At 39.4% G+C, this 14,612-nt stretch overlaps 1 protein-coding gene across 1 annotated transcript in view; it reads right to left on the minus strand.

Annotated features, from left to right (window-relative positions):
• The window catches only part of LOC141162365 (testis-expressed protein 2-like), a 46,552-nt gene extending 39,067 nt beyond the window's left edge, over positions 1-7,485 (minus strand). The window contains exon 1 of the mRNA XM_073648407.1: positions 6,951-7,485. The gene's annotated coding sequence lies outside the window, so the exon portion shown is untranslated. The remainder of the gene's footprint in view (positions 1-6,950) is intronic.
• Between the last annotated feature and the right edge of the window lie 7,127 nt (positions 7,486-14,612).

Genomic DNA, 14,612 nt, shown 5'->3' on the forward strand with positions numbered 1-14,612 from the left:
CTTGTAATGTGACCGGTCCCATCCAATGATGAGATATTGCCTGCTCCGATGTACAAAGGTATAACTATGAAAGTAAAGCCCCTATGTACAAGAATATAACTACTATAATACTGCCCCCTGTGTACAAGAATATAACTACTATAATACTGCCCCTATGTACAAGAATATAACTACTATAATACTGCCCCTATGCACAAGAATATAACTACTATAATACTGCCCCTATGCACAAGAATATAACTACTATAATACTGCTCCCTATGTACAAGAATATAACTACTACAATACTGCTCCTATGTACAAGAATATAACTACTATAATACTGCCCCTATGTACAAGAATATAACTACTATAATACTGCCCCTATGTACAAGAATATAACTACTATAATACTGCCCCTATGCACAAGAATATAACTACTATAATACTGCCTCTATGTACAAGAATATAACTACTATAATACTGCCCCTATGCACAAGAATATAACTACTATAATACTGCCTCTATGTACAAGAATATAACTACTATAATACTGCCCCCTATATACAAGAATATAACTACTATAATACTGCTCCTATGTACAAGAATATAACTACTATAATACTGCCTCTATGTACAAGAATATAACTACTATAATACTGCCCCTATGTACAAGAATATAACTACTATAATACTGCTCCTATGTACAAGAATATAACTACCATAATACTGCCCCCTATGTACAAGAATATAACTACTATAATACTGCCCCCTATGTACAAGAATATAACTACTATAATACTGTTCCTATGTACAAGAATATAACTACTATAATACTGCCCCCTATGTACAAGAATATAACTACTATAATACTGCCCCTATGCACAAGAATATAACTACTATAATACTGCCCCTATGCACAAGAATATAACTACTATAATACTGCTCCCTATGTACAAGAATATAACTACTACAATACTGCTCCTATGTACAAGAATATAACTACTATAATACTGCCCCTATGTACAAGAATATAACTACTATAATACTGCCCCTATGTACAAGAATATAACTACTATAATACTGCTCCTATGCACAAGAATATAACTACTATAATACTGCCCCTATGCACAAAAATATAACTACTATAATACTGCCTCTATGTACAAGAATATAACTACTATAATACTGCCCCTATGCACAAGAATATAACTACTATAATACTGCCCCTATGTACAAGAATATAACTACTATAATACTGCCCCTATGCACAAGAATATAACTACTATAATACTGCCCCTATGTACAAGAATATAACTACTATAATACTGCCCCTATGAACAAGAATATAACTACTATAATACTGCTCCTATGTACAAGAATATAACTACTACAATACTGCTCCTATGTACAAGAATATAACTACTATAATACTGCCCCTATGTACAAGAATATAACTACTATAATACTGCCCCTATGCACAAGAATATAACTACTATAATACTGCCCCTATGCACAAGAATATAACTACTATAATACTGCTCCCTATGTACAAAAATATAACTACTACAATACTGCTCCTATGTACAAGAATATAACTACTACAATACTGCTCCTATGTACAAGAATATAACTACTATAATACTGCCCCTATGTACAAGAATATAACTACTATAATACTGCCCCTATGTACAAGAATATAACTACTATAATACTGCTCCTATGCACAAGAATATAACTACTATAATACTGCCCCTATGCACAAGAATATAACTACTATAATACTGCCTCTATGTACAAGAATATAACTACTATAATACTGCCCCTATGCACAAGAATATAACTACTATAATACTGCCTCTATGTACAAGAATATAACTACTATAATACTGCCCCCTATATACAAGAATATAACTACTATAATACTGCTCCTATGTACAAGAATATAACTACTATAATACTGCCTCTATGTACAAGAATATAACTACTATAATACTGCCCCTATGTACAAGAATATAACTACTATAATACTGCTCCTATGTACAAGAATATAACTACCATAATACTGCCCCCTATGTACAAGAATATAACTACTATAATACTGCCCCTATGTACAAGAATATAACTACTATAATACTGTTCCTATGTACAAGAATATAACTACTATAATACTGCCCCCTATGTACAAGAATATAACTACTATAATACTGCTCCTATGTACAAGAATATAACTACTATAATACTGCCCCTATGTACAAGAATATAACTACTATAATACTGCTCCTATGTACAAGAATATAACTACTATAATACTGCCCCCTATGTACAAGAATATAACTACTATAATACTGCCTCTATGTACAAGAATATAACTACTATAATACTGCCCCCTATATACAAGAATATAACTACTATAATACAGCTCCTATGTACAGGAATATAACTACTATAATACTGCTCCTATGTACAAGAATATAACTACTATAAGACTGCTCCTATGTACAAGAATATAACTACTATAATACTGCCCCTATGTACATGAATATAACTACTATAATACTGCTCCTATGTACAAGAATATAACTACTATAATACTGCCTCCTATGTACAAGAATGTAACTACTATAATACTGCTCCTATGTACAAGAATATAACTACTATAATACTGCCCCCTATGTACAAGAATATAACTACTATAATACTGCTCCTATGTACAAGAATATAACTACTATAATACTGCTCCTATGTACAAGAATATAACTACTATAATATTGCCCCCTATGTACAAGAATATAACTACTATAATACTGCCCCCCTATGTACAAGAATATAACTACTATAATACTGTCCCCTATGTACAAGAATATAACTACTATAATACTGCCCCTATGTACAAGAATATAACTACTATAATACTGCTCCTATGTACAAGAATATAACTACTATAATACTGCTCCTATGTACAAGAATATAACTACTATAATACTGCCCCTATGTACAAGAATATAACTACTATAATACTGCTCCTATGTACAAGAATATAACTACTATAATACTGCCCCCTATGTACAAGAATATAACTACTATAATACTGCCTCTATGTACAAGAATATAACTACTATAATACTGCCCCCTATATACAAGAATATAACTACTATAATACAGCTCCTATGTACAGGAATATAACTACTATAATACTGCTCCTATGTACAAGAATATAACTACTATAAGACTGCTCCTATGTACAAGAATATAACTACTATAATACTGCTCCTATGTACAAGAATATAACTACTATAATACTGCCCCCTATGTACAAGAATATAACTACTATAATACTGCTCCTATGTACAAGAATATAACTACTATAATACTGCTCCTATGTACAAGAATATAACTACTATAATACTGCTCCTATGTACAAGAATATAACTACTATAATACTGCCTCCTATGTACAAGAATGTAACTACTATAATACTGCTCCTATGTACAAGAATATAACTACTATAATACTGCCCCCTATGTACAAGAATATAACTACTATAATACTGCTCCTATGTACAAGAATATAACTACTATAATACTGCCCCTATGTACAAGAATATAACTACTATAATACTGCTCCTATGTACAATATATGCATTCCTTTCTTTGGGTGGAGTCTGTACATCCTTCAAGTCTTAACCATGTAGTAATATAAACATGATGTGCAGCTTGTTATTGATTTTGACCCAGACAGAAAAAAAATCCTAAAAATATTTCTATATTGCATTCTCTATGAATGGGATCATACATTGTGCCAATCAGCATAACGGCGCTAATTTCAAGCCAATTGCACTTCAGAGCGGTTTGTGGGTGAATGGCCATGTACGTATGCAACTAATCTGCCTTTGTGTGCGTCTGGTTCATCACACCTCGGCCTTTGACTGAGAAATATAGTTCTAGTTTTATTTATTTTATTTTTAAGGAGCAGAATCACTGACACTGCACACATCATGTACACACTGCAGCATGGCGGAGCCCTGAGGACTGTATAGATAGATGCGCTGATCTGCTTCTTGTGTTGGTATTAATCGCTCTCTGACTATAGTGGGACACGGATTTGTAGATATATGAATGACCTAATTTATAGAGACGGGATCCAGGGGAACAGGAAAAAAAGCTTCTCCCAGCCACGGGGTTCAGACAGATTAATAAGCCTGGATCAACAAAAGCCACACAGCTGACCACTTTAGCTCTACTATCTAGGACTAACTGTTATCTATTATCTACCTATCATATATCTATTATCTATCATCTATTATCTATCTATCATCTATCTATTATCTATTTATCATCTATCTATCATCTATCTATCATCTATCTATTATCTATTTATCATCTATCTATTATCTATCATCTGTTATCTATCATCTATCTATCATCTATCTATCATCTATCTATTTATCATCTATCTATTATCTATCATCTATTATCTATCATCTATCTATCATCTATCTATTATCTATTTATCCTATCTATTTATACGTTATATATTTCTCTATTATCTATCTACTATCTATCTATCCATCTATTATCTATCTATTATCTATCTATTATCTATCATCTATCTATTATCTATCTATTATCTATCATCTATCTATTATCTATCATCTATTATCTATCTATTATCTATCTATCATCTATCTATCATCTATCTATTATCTATCTATTATCTATCTCTATTATCTATCTATTATCTATCATCTATCTCTATCTATTATCTATCATCTATCTATTATCTATCATCTATTATCTATCTATTATCTATCTATCATCTATCTATCATCTATCTATTATCTATCTATTATCTATCTCTATTATCTATCTATTATCTATCATCTATCTCTATCTATTATCTATCTGTCATCTATCTATTATCTATTATCTATCTATCATCTATCTATCATCTATCTATTATCTATCTATTATCTATCTATCATCTATCTATTATCTATCATCTATTATCTATCTATTATCTATCATCTATCTCTATCTATTATCTATCATCTATCTATTATCTATAATCTATTATCTATCTATTATCTATCATCTATTATCTATCATCTATCTATTATTTATAATCTATCTATTATCTTTCTATCTACTATCTATTATCTATATCTATTATCTATCTGTTATCTATCTATCATCTATCTATCTATTATCTATCTATTATCTATCTATCTATTATCTATATCTATTATCTATATCTATTATCTATATCTATCTATCTATCATCTATTATCTATCTAATTATCCTTCTATTTACATATATATTTCTCTATCATCTATCTATTATCTATCTGTCTATCATCTATCTATTATCTATCTATTATCTATCTATCATCTATCTATTATCTATCTATCATCTATCTATCATCTATATCTATTATCCATCATCTATCTATCAGTCTATCATCTATTATCTATCTATTATCTATCATCTATCTATTATCTCTCTATTATCTCTCTATTATCTATCTATCATCTATCTATCATCTATCTATTATCTATAATCTATCTATTATCTATCTATCTATTATCTATCTACTATCTATTATCTATATCTATTATCTATCATCTATCTGTTATCTATCTATCATCTATTATCTATCTATTTATCCTTCTATTTACATATATATTTCTCTATTATCTATCTATTATCTATCTATCTATCTATCTATCTATATCTATCATTGTGTGGTGCGGCTGCTTTATCCTTGGTGGTCTACAGACTGTCCTGATGGGGGGTCACCGTTGTACTGACAGACAACACATTGTGCCAATAGCTCCTCTAATCTGATGATGGTGCCTTCAGGTCAAGAATGGGGCCCCATAACAATAACACTGCTGCTGGGATGGGGAGACTTTTTGGACTTTGTAGCACAATAACCCTAATACTTATTCAGGGATGGGTCAGGGGGGATTAGGGATGTACATAGGGGGTGCAGAAGTCAGAACTGTATTGAGACCCCAATGTCTGGGTTTTCGTTCCCCATCCATCAGGTTTTTGTTACACATTGGTTTTGTGCACAATTAGACACAATCTACTGTTCCCTGTTATCAGCCATTTCTATCTCGTCACGCTGCCTGTCCTGATATCAGCTGCTCTCACACGGTCCTGAGTTTGGGGTGAGTGTCCCTTGAGTCTCAGGACATGGTGATTGCACCGATCAATATTTTCCTAATCTGGGACTAGAAGGTTAGGTCTCTTGTCTGATGCTGGGATTTCCAAAAAGAACTCCAGCGCCCCCAGGTTGTGCACCTGTCACCTACTACAGCTGCAGTGAAGCAGGACGGAAGCCCACTGTGCAGCAGAACTCTATCTCCAACCTTTGCTCCATGTAGCAGAGCCGAATCCAGATGCGGACATACCCTTGGTGCAGGTCCCCAGAGGTAAGGGGGCCACTACTACATCCAAAGCTGACCCATATATTGCTCTTACACAGGGGCCCTCTTCTGTCTGTGTCCTCTCTTGGCCGAATCTGCTGTATCACTACATTACTATGATAATGCAGCCTCTTCACCAAGACAAACTCGGGTCTGCTGCATCTTACAAACTCGGCTCTGCTGTGCCGGAGCACAGTGACCTGTTTTAATGTCACGAACACATCATCATCTTCCCTGGCAGAAAACCAGTATAGATCTGAATCCAAGAAGTGCCCCCCACCCCTACTGGTGCAACCGGAATAGGTGATAGGGGACCAGTTGTGTGTCATGCCAGTTACTGGTTGAATAGGCAGCGGGTGCAACAGCTGCAGTGATATGTGCACAGGGGTAGGGGCACCTGCCTGGCATGACTGCGACGGATTCCGTTAAAGGGTATCTAATCGGTTAAAAGTTGGGTGCCAGCGGCTTGCGGTGTCTACCAGACCGGTGCCCTTGAATATGCCGGAATAATTAGTGCAATCTGTAATAGGGACTTACCCCGGATCTTGATTTCGGAGAATGCCAGGCTTCACCCCAGGAGACAGCTGGCATCTGCCAGGTTCAGGTGAGGGCTCTGATCAGGACGTCTGAGCATCTCTGCGTCTTTCCTCCAGTAGACGGGCAATGCGGGGATCTGTGCACTGACTGGAGCCGCCAGCCCTCCTCTGACACACACAGGGGGTGCTCCAGGAGGACAGACACCCTCCAACTCCAACAGGGATGCAATGTGCTGCGGGACTGGGATGCAATGTGCTGCGGGACTGGGATGCAATGTGCAGCGGAGCTCAATGCCACAGGATGCAGAGAGGATAAAACCCTCACTAATTGCTCTGCAGATGGATTGTGCTTCCCCTGCTCCTGTGCCTGCCTCTATTGGCTGTGGCCATACAGTGTAGCGGCTGTGTGTTACTGTATCACAGCCCTGTATCCTGCCATAGTTTATTCCAAGTTTCCTTCCATCTCTTCTCCTCAGCTCAGCACATTGTGAGAGACGCCTGCAGCTGAAGCCTGAGCATCCCGGGAGATCATCGGCCGCCTGCATCTGATAAATGCTGCATTGCACTGAACTGGATGGCGATCGGCGGGAGCTGCTGCGCTTCATGAGGCCGGACCAATGGAAGGACCAAAGAATTGCAAATATACTAATATACATTACATGGTGCTTTATCTATGCACACAACCATTACAAAATATACAGAAAAAATTCATTCAACTCCGCATTATAGGGACGTGATAGGTGCCGGTTTATCAGATATTTTGAACTATTCCTCTAAATTGGCACTTTCTTTTTATTATTCTATGTCAACCACCACTAGGGGGAGCCAAGTGCTTAATGAATACTTATGGAAAAAGCTCCCCCTAGTGGCCGCTGTAAGCAGTAGGTATTTTATAATTTAAAACAGACTTATCACCAGATATCACAATATACCATGATTCATAATTAAATAGAACTCTTAGACCTGATGAGGGTTGTGTACTTACTTTGAAAATCCATATTAGAATGGCTGTATAATATGTTCTGAAAGGTTAAACTCAATCTACCCCGTCTAGCCTCACTGACATCTCCTCAGTGTCCCTACTGACTACTGCTGCTAAATCTCCACCGCCTAGTCTGATTGACAGCACCTCAGTGTCCCTCTTCCCTGCTGCTGCTAAATCTCTTTCTACCTAGCTTGATTGACAGCTCCTCAGTGTACCTGCTGCTGAATTTCTGCCCACCTAACCTGGCTGACAGCTCCTCAGTGTCCCTCTTCCCTGCTGCATCTCTGCCAGCCTAGCCTGGCTGACAGCTCCTCAGTGTCCCTCTTCCCTGCTGCATCTCTGCCAGCCTAGCCTGACTGACAGCTACTCAGTGTCCCTCTTACCTGCTGCTGCTAAATCTCTTTCTACCTAGCCTGATTGACAGCTCCTCAGTGTACCTGCTGCTGCTGCTGAATTTCTGCCCACCTAGCCTGGCTGACAGCTCCTCAGTGTCCCTCTTCCCTGCTGCATCTCTGCCAGCCTAGCCTGGCTGACAGCTCCTCAGTGTCTCTCTTCCCTGCTGCATCTCTGCCAGCCTAGCCTGACTGACAGCTCCTCAGTGTCCCTCTTCCCTGCTGCTGCTAAATCTCTTTCTACCTAGCCTGATTGACAGCTCCTCAGTGTACCTGCTGCTGCTGCTGAATTTCTGCCCACCTAGCCTGGCTGACAGCTCCTCAGTGTCCCTCTTCCCTGCTGCATCTCTGCCAGCCTAGCCTGGCTGACAGTTCCTCAGTGTCCCTCTTCCCTGCTTCATCTCTGCCAGCCTAGCCTGACTGACAGCTCCTCAGTATACCTCTTGAATGCTGCTGCTAAATCTCCACTGCTTAGTCTGATTGACTGCTCCTCAGTGTCCCTCTTCCCTGCTGCTAAATTTCTGCCTAGCTAGCCTGATTGACAGCTCCTCAGTGTCCCTCCTTCCTGCTGCTGATTCTCTGCCCACCTAGCCTGACTGACAGCTCACCAGTGTCCTACTTCCCTGCTGCTGCTAAATTTCTGCCCACCTAGCCTGATTTTCAGCTCCTCACTGGCCCTCATCCCTTTTCATAAATCTCCACCCACCTTGCCTAATTAACAGATCCTAATTGCTCTTTGCCTCTGCTTCTGTTAAACCTCTGCCCATCTAGTCTGACATTTCCTCAAGGTCCCTCCTTCCTGGTGCTGAATCTCTGCTCACCTAGCCTGACTAATAGCTCCTTAGTGGCCCTGATGTAAGTCTCCACCCACCTTGCCTAATTGACAGCTCCTAATTGCTCTTTGCCCCTGCTGCTGTTAAACCTCTGCCCAACTAGTCTGACATTTCCTCAAGGTCCCTCCTCCCTGCTGCTGAATCTATGCTCACCTAGCATGATTGACAGCTCTGCAGTATCCCTCTTCCCTATTGCTGTTGAATCTTACCTAGACTGATTGGCAGCTCCACAGCACCCCTCATCCTTGTTGGTGCTAAATCTCCGCCCTCCTAGCTTGATTGACAGCTCCTCAGTGTCCCTCCTCTCTGCTGCTGCTGAGATCTCACACTGCTCAGTACAAGAACCATGGGCACAGCAGTAAGAGAGAAAACTGGGAGTTTGGATATATAAAAGCAGCTTTCTGTGCCAGGCATGAAATACTGTCCTTCAGTTCCAGGGATGACAGCGCAGACCTGACCCTGTTCTCTGCCTGCGTCACCGACAGCCCAGTACCAAGGACAGCAGCGATCCCAAAAACTTTACACTAAGCAAACTTGTATTTCTTCAACATATCGAAAACTACAGACACCATAAATCCCTCATTGGGGCTAGAATCAGCAGAACACGGGTTTATCAATCATTCTGGGCTCAATTCATTATTGCATTTGTGTCTTTTTTTGTCTAGTTTTTGGTGTTTTTCGCCTTTTTCTTTTTAATTTGCACCTTTTTTAAAGTCTATTTCTATGTGTTTTGCCTGCTTCTTTTTCTCTTTATGTTCGCCATTGTGGATGGGGTTTGGGATTCTAGATGATTTCGGCTGATTTATCAAATTGCATCTCCTTTTGCTCACATATATTCCCCCCTCTCCCGTGGAGGAGCGATTGTACGTATGTCTGGAATTTTTGCAAAAAAAAATATTTGGAACAGTTTAGCAGAACATGTTATTTTTTGCACTAAAAATTAAAAATAAAAAATTACAAAACAGGTTTAAGATAAAAATCATTTAATATTTTGGGAAAAATTCATGAACCATTTTGAAGAATTTGGTGCAAGAGAAAGTCAACGTATTACACAAGACAAAAAAAAAAGAAAAAATTTACTTAGAAAAAAATATGCAAATAATTAGTTGGACCCTTCAGCTCCAGATTTTTTTTTACACCCATAGGTGCAGATTCACCATCAGAAGGTGACATCACAAGCACATGCAAAATAACTGGATAAAATAATAGAAGAATTTGCCTTTAAAGAGGTATTCCCATCTCCAATATCCTATCCCAATATGCAGCAAGTGTAATACTATTAGCAAATACCTCCAATTAGAAATGTAGTGTAGTTCTTCTAATTAGTTATGTCACTTACCTCATGTACAGGGCATTGCAGTAGCCTAGGTATCCATGCTATTAGCTAACTAACTTTCACTATATGAGTGGTCATAACCATGCATTCCTAAGCTACTGCAAGGCCCTGCACATGGGGTAAGCGACATAGCTAATCAGAAGAACTATTCTACATTTCTAATTGGAGGTATTTGCTAATATGATTATTATTACACCTACTACATATTGGGATAGGATCTTGGAGATGTGAATACCACTTTAAGGTTCTCTAGGATTTGCCTCCGCCGTGGAGCGGCCGATTCCCCAACTCTACCCTATTGACTCTTGGCCGCTAAGATTTGGTGATTTGGTTTCAACTTTCCGGAGGTTGAAGAAGCTTCGGCAGCAGCCGCGTCTGAACACAAGCTGTATTTATTCATCAATTCTTAATGTCCTGTAAGAACAAGCCGGGAGATTGGCAAGATGTCCAGCAGCTCCGTGCTTTTCTTAGCCCTGGAAGAGATATAAATCCAGACTATGCAGAAATGCAAATACCTGGCGGCAGCTAGAAAGAGGGTCCGGGTGCCAAAACATGGGATATGGGGGGCTGGGGCCACCGCAGTCAGGGGTTTGGAGACCCAATATTTTACTGCAATTTCCCTTTAAAAAACCTTACCCATAAAACTGTCGCCCCTATCTGTTTTTTTTTTTTTTAGGAAAGCTGGGTGACGTAAAATATGGATGGTAAAGCGATAAATAGCAATGCTATCTGGGAAAGGTGGGTGGCAGGCAATATGGATGCCATTACAGTTCCCATAAGAGTGGGCACCCAGCTTTTCTTGAGTCATAGCAGGAAGCCGAGTGATATTTGATACCACCCCCTTTAAGTCTGGCACCCAGCTTTTCGTAAAAATGATAATTCTATCTAGGATTTCCTATACGGGCGCCATTAAAACTTCTATTTAGGTTGGCACCCAGCTTTCCTACAGTCATGAATGGCAAATCTAACTGGGTAACGTTTTATATGTGCATTGTTACGGAGCCCATAGAGGGTGGCACTAGGCAAATCTGGGTGCCATCAAATATATATATATGCCAGTACAGAGCCCATAGAGGTTGGCACCCAGCTTTCCTTGAGTCTGGAATGGCAAATTTAACTTCGAAAGTTGAGTATCGTTTTATATGTGCATTATTACAGTGACCATAAAATATGACACTAAACAAATCTGCATAGAAAAGCTGGGTGACATCTAATATGGCACCATTACCGAGCTCTTAGAAGTTGGCACCCAGCTTCTGTATAGTCATTCATGGAAAATCTGCCAGGAAAAACTGGGTGATATCCAGTATGGATGCCATTAAAGCATCTGTAGACGTTGGCACCTTGAATTCCTTGAGGCATAAATGGCAAATCTGCTGTGGAAAGCTGGGTGACATAAGATTTAGACATTATTACAGCATGAATGGCAAACGTACCTGGAAAAGCCATAAGGCTGGCATTGTTCCTTGAATCATGTAGGGCAACTATGTCTAGGAAAGCTGGGTGACATCTAATATATGAGCCATTACAGCACCCATACAGATTGGCACCCAGCTTTCCTTTAGTAACAAATGGTAAAAAATCTGGGTGACATTTAATATACATAGTCCATGGAGGCCTGCACCTAACTTTCCTTGAATCAAAAATGGCAACTCTGCTTGAAAAAGTTGTGTGACATTTAATATTGCCGCCATTACAGCACCCATAGAGGTTCGCACCCAGCTTTCCGAAAGTGGAAAAAATGGCAAATCTAAATAGGAAAGCTTGGCTATATTTCATAGGTGTATCAAAGCAGAGTTGGCACCCAACGTTCTTTGCATCATAGATGACAACTCTGTCTGGAAAAGCTGGGTGACATTTAATATTGCCACCATTACAGCACCCATAGAGGTTGGCACTACTTTCATTTAATCTTGCGATGCAAATCTGTCTGGGAAAGCTGGGTGACATCAACTATAGTTTCTATTACAGCACCTGTAGAGGTTGGCATTCAATTTTTCTTGTGTCATATTTAGAAAAGTTGGGTGACATCTAATACTGACGCCATAACAGCAGCTGTATATGTTGGTACCCAGCTTTTCTTAAGTGGCAAATGGCGAGTCTTGGAAAGATTTTGTATGTGTCACAACCGAGTCAGCAGAGGTTGGCACCCAGCTTTCCTTGAGTCATAGATGCCTAAGAAAGCTGGGTGACTTCAAATTCAACACTATGACAGCACCCAAAGAAGTTGACAGTACTTTCCTGGGTAAATTTGACTAGGAAAGATGGGTGATCTGTTAACGCTCCTGTAGAGATTGACACCCAGCTTTCCTTGCCTATAAAAGCTGGTTGACTGCTAATACTGACACTATTTCAGCACCCAGAGAGGTTGGCAGTACTTTCCTGGGTAAATTTGACTAGGAAAGCTGGGTGATCTGTTAAAGCTCCTATAGAGATTGAAACACAGCTTTCCTTAAAACACAGATGTCTGGAAAAGCTGGGTAACTGTTAATACTGACAATATTACAGCACCCGTAGAGATTGACACTACTTTCCTGGGTAATTCTGACTAGGAAAGCGGGTGATATCTTTGATGGTTTCTATTACAGCTCCTATACAGTTTGGCACCCAGCTTTCCTGGAAAGACAAATCTGACCATTAATGTACACAATGTCCATAGAGGTTGGCACCCAACTTTCCTTGTATCCTCAATGGCAGATTGGTCATTCAGGACTCGAGAAAAGTTGGGAATTCTTCCGTATCTTAATAATAAAATAGTTCTGCTGTTTGTAAACTGATTTCTATCCGGCGGTTTCTGTAGTAATTCTCTCCGATACCCCGGAGTGTCAGACACATTAAATATAACCTGCGCCCTCCCTAAGCCTGCTTTACTGACTGAGAGGGGATTGAGCGGCTGAATTCATTAAGGTATCCATCCATTACTGCATTAACTCCCCGGAGCTGCTGATCGCAGGATATTTAAGTTGTCACTGAGATTACTGACGACGTCCGACGTGAAACGCAGAACTCAGCAAAACCAGGCATTTTACATTGGAACGTGACCACTTTAAATTTCCTAGTGGGATTTTGAGATGGTCAGCACCATGAAACGGCAGCATTAAAGTGACACTCCAGGGGGAAGCTGATGTAGCCCCTGCTGATCGGGGGTCCATTTAGCTCATCTAGAAAAGCACAGAGGGATCAGCCATTGGAAATCCCACATGCCAGATCCTTCTCTGACATCATCTGTTCGGGAAGAGTTGGGTGCCCCCCCCCATACCCATTATGCTGTTGGCCAATCCTGCTGATATAAAGTCATGGCCAAAAGTTTTGAGAATGACACCAAAATGATATTTTCACATGATCTGCTGGCCTCTGGTTTTTATTAGTGTTTGTCTGATGTTTATATCACATACAGAAATATAATTGCAATCATATTATGAGTACCAATAGGTTATATTGACAGTTAGAATGAGTTAATACAGCAAGTCAATATTTGCAGTGTTGCCCCTTCTTCTTCAAGACCTCTGTAATTCTCCCTGGCATGCTCTCAATCAACTTTTGGACCAAATCCTGACTGATAGCCGTCCATTCTTGCATAATCAATGCTTGCATTTTGCCAGAATTTGTTGGTTTTTGTTTGTCCACCCGTCTCTTGATGATTGACCACAAGTTCTCAATGGGATTAAGATCTGGGGAGTTTCCAGGCCATGGACCCGAAATCTCTATGTTTTGTTCCATAAGCCATTTAGTTATCACCTTTGCTTTATGGCAAGGTGCTCCATCATGCTGGAAAAGGCATTGTTGGGCGCCAAACTGCTCTTGGACGGTTGGGAGAAGTTTCTCTTGGAGGACATTCTGGTACCATTCTTTATTCATGGCTGTGTTTTTAGGCAAGACTGTGAGTGAGCCGATTCCCTTGGCTGAGAAGCAACCCCACACATGAATGGTTTCAGGATGCTTTACAGTTGGCATGAGACAAGACTGGTGGTAGCGCTCACCTCTTCTTCTCCGAATAAGCTGTTTTCCAGATGTCCCAAACAATTGAAAAGGGGATTCATCAGAGAAAATGACTTTGCCCCAGTCCTCAGCAGTCCACTCCCTGTACCTTTTGCAGAATATCAGTCGGTCCCTGATG

Source organism: Phyllobates terribilis, unplaced genomic scaffold (assembly GCF_046119375.1).
Source record: "Phyllobates terribilis strain yellow unplaced genomic scaffold, ASM4611937v1 Scaffold_9__5_contigs__length_417890890, whole genome shotgun sequence".
In the NCBI taxonomy this organism is placed as follows: domain Eukaryota; kingdom Metazoa; phylum Chordata; class Amphibia; order Anura; family Dendrobatidae; genus Phyllobates; species Phyllobates terribilis.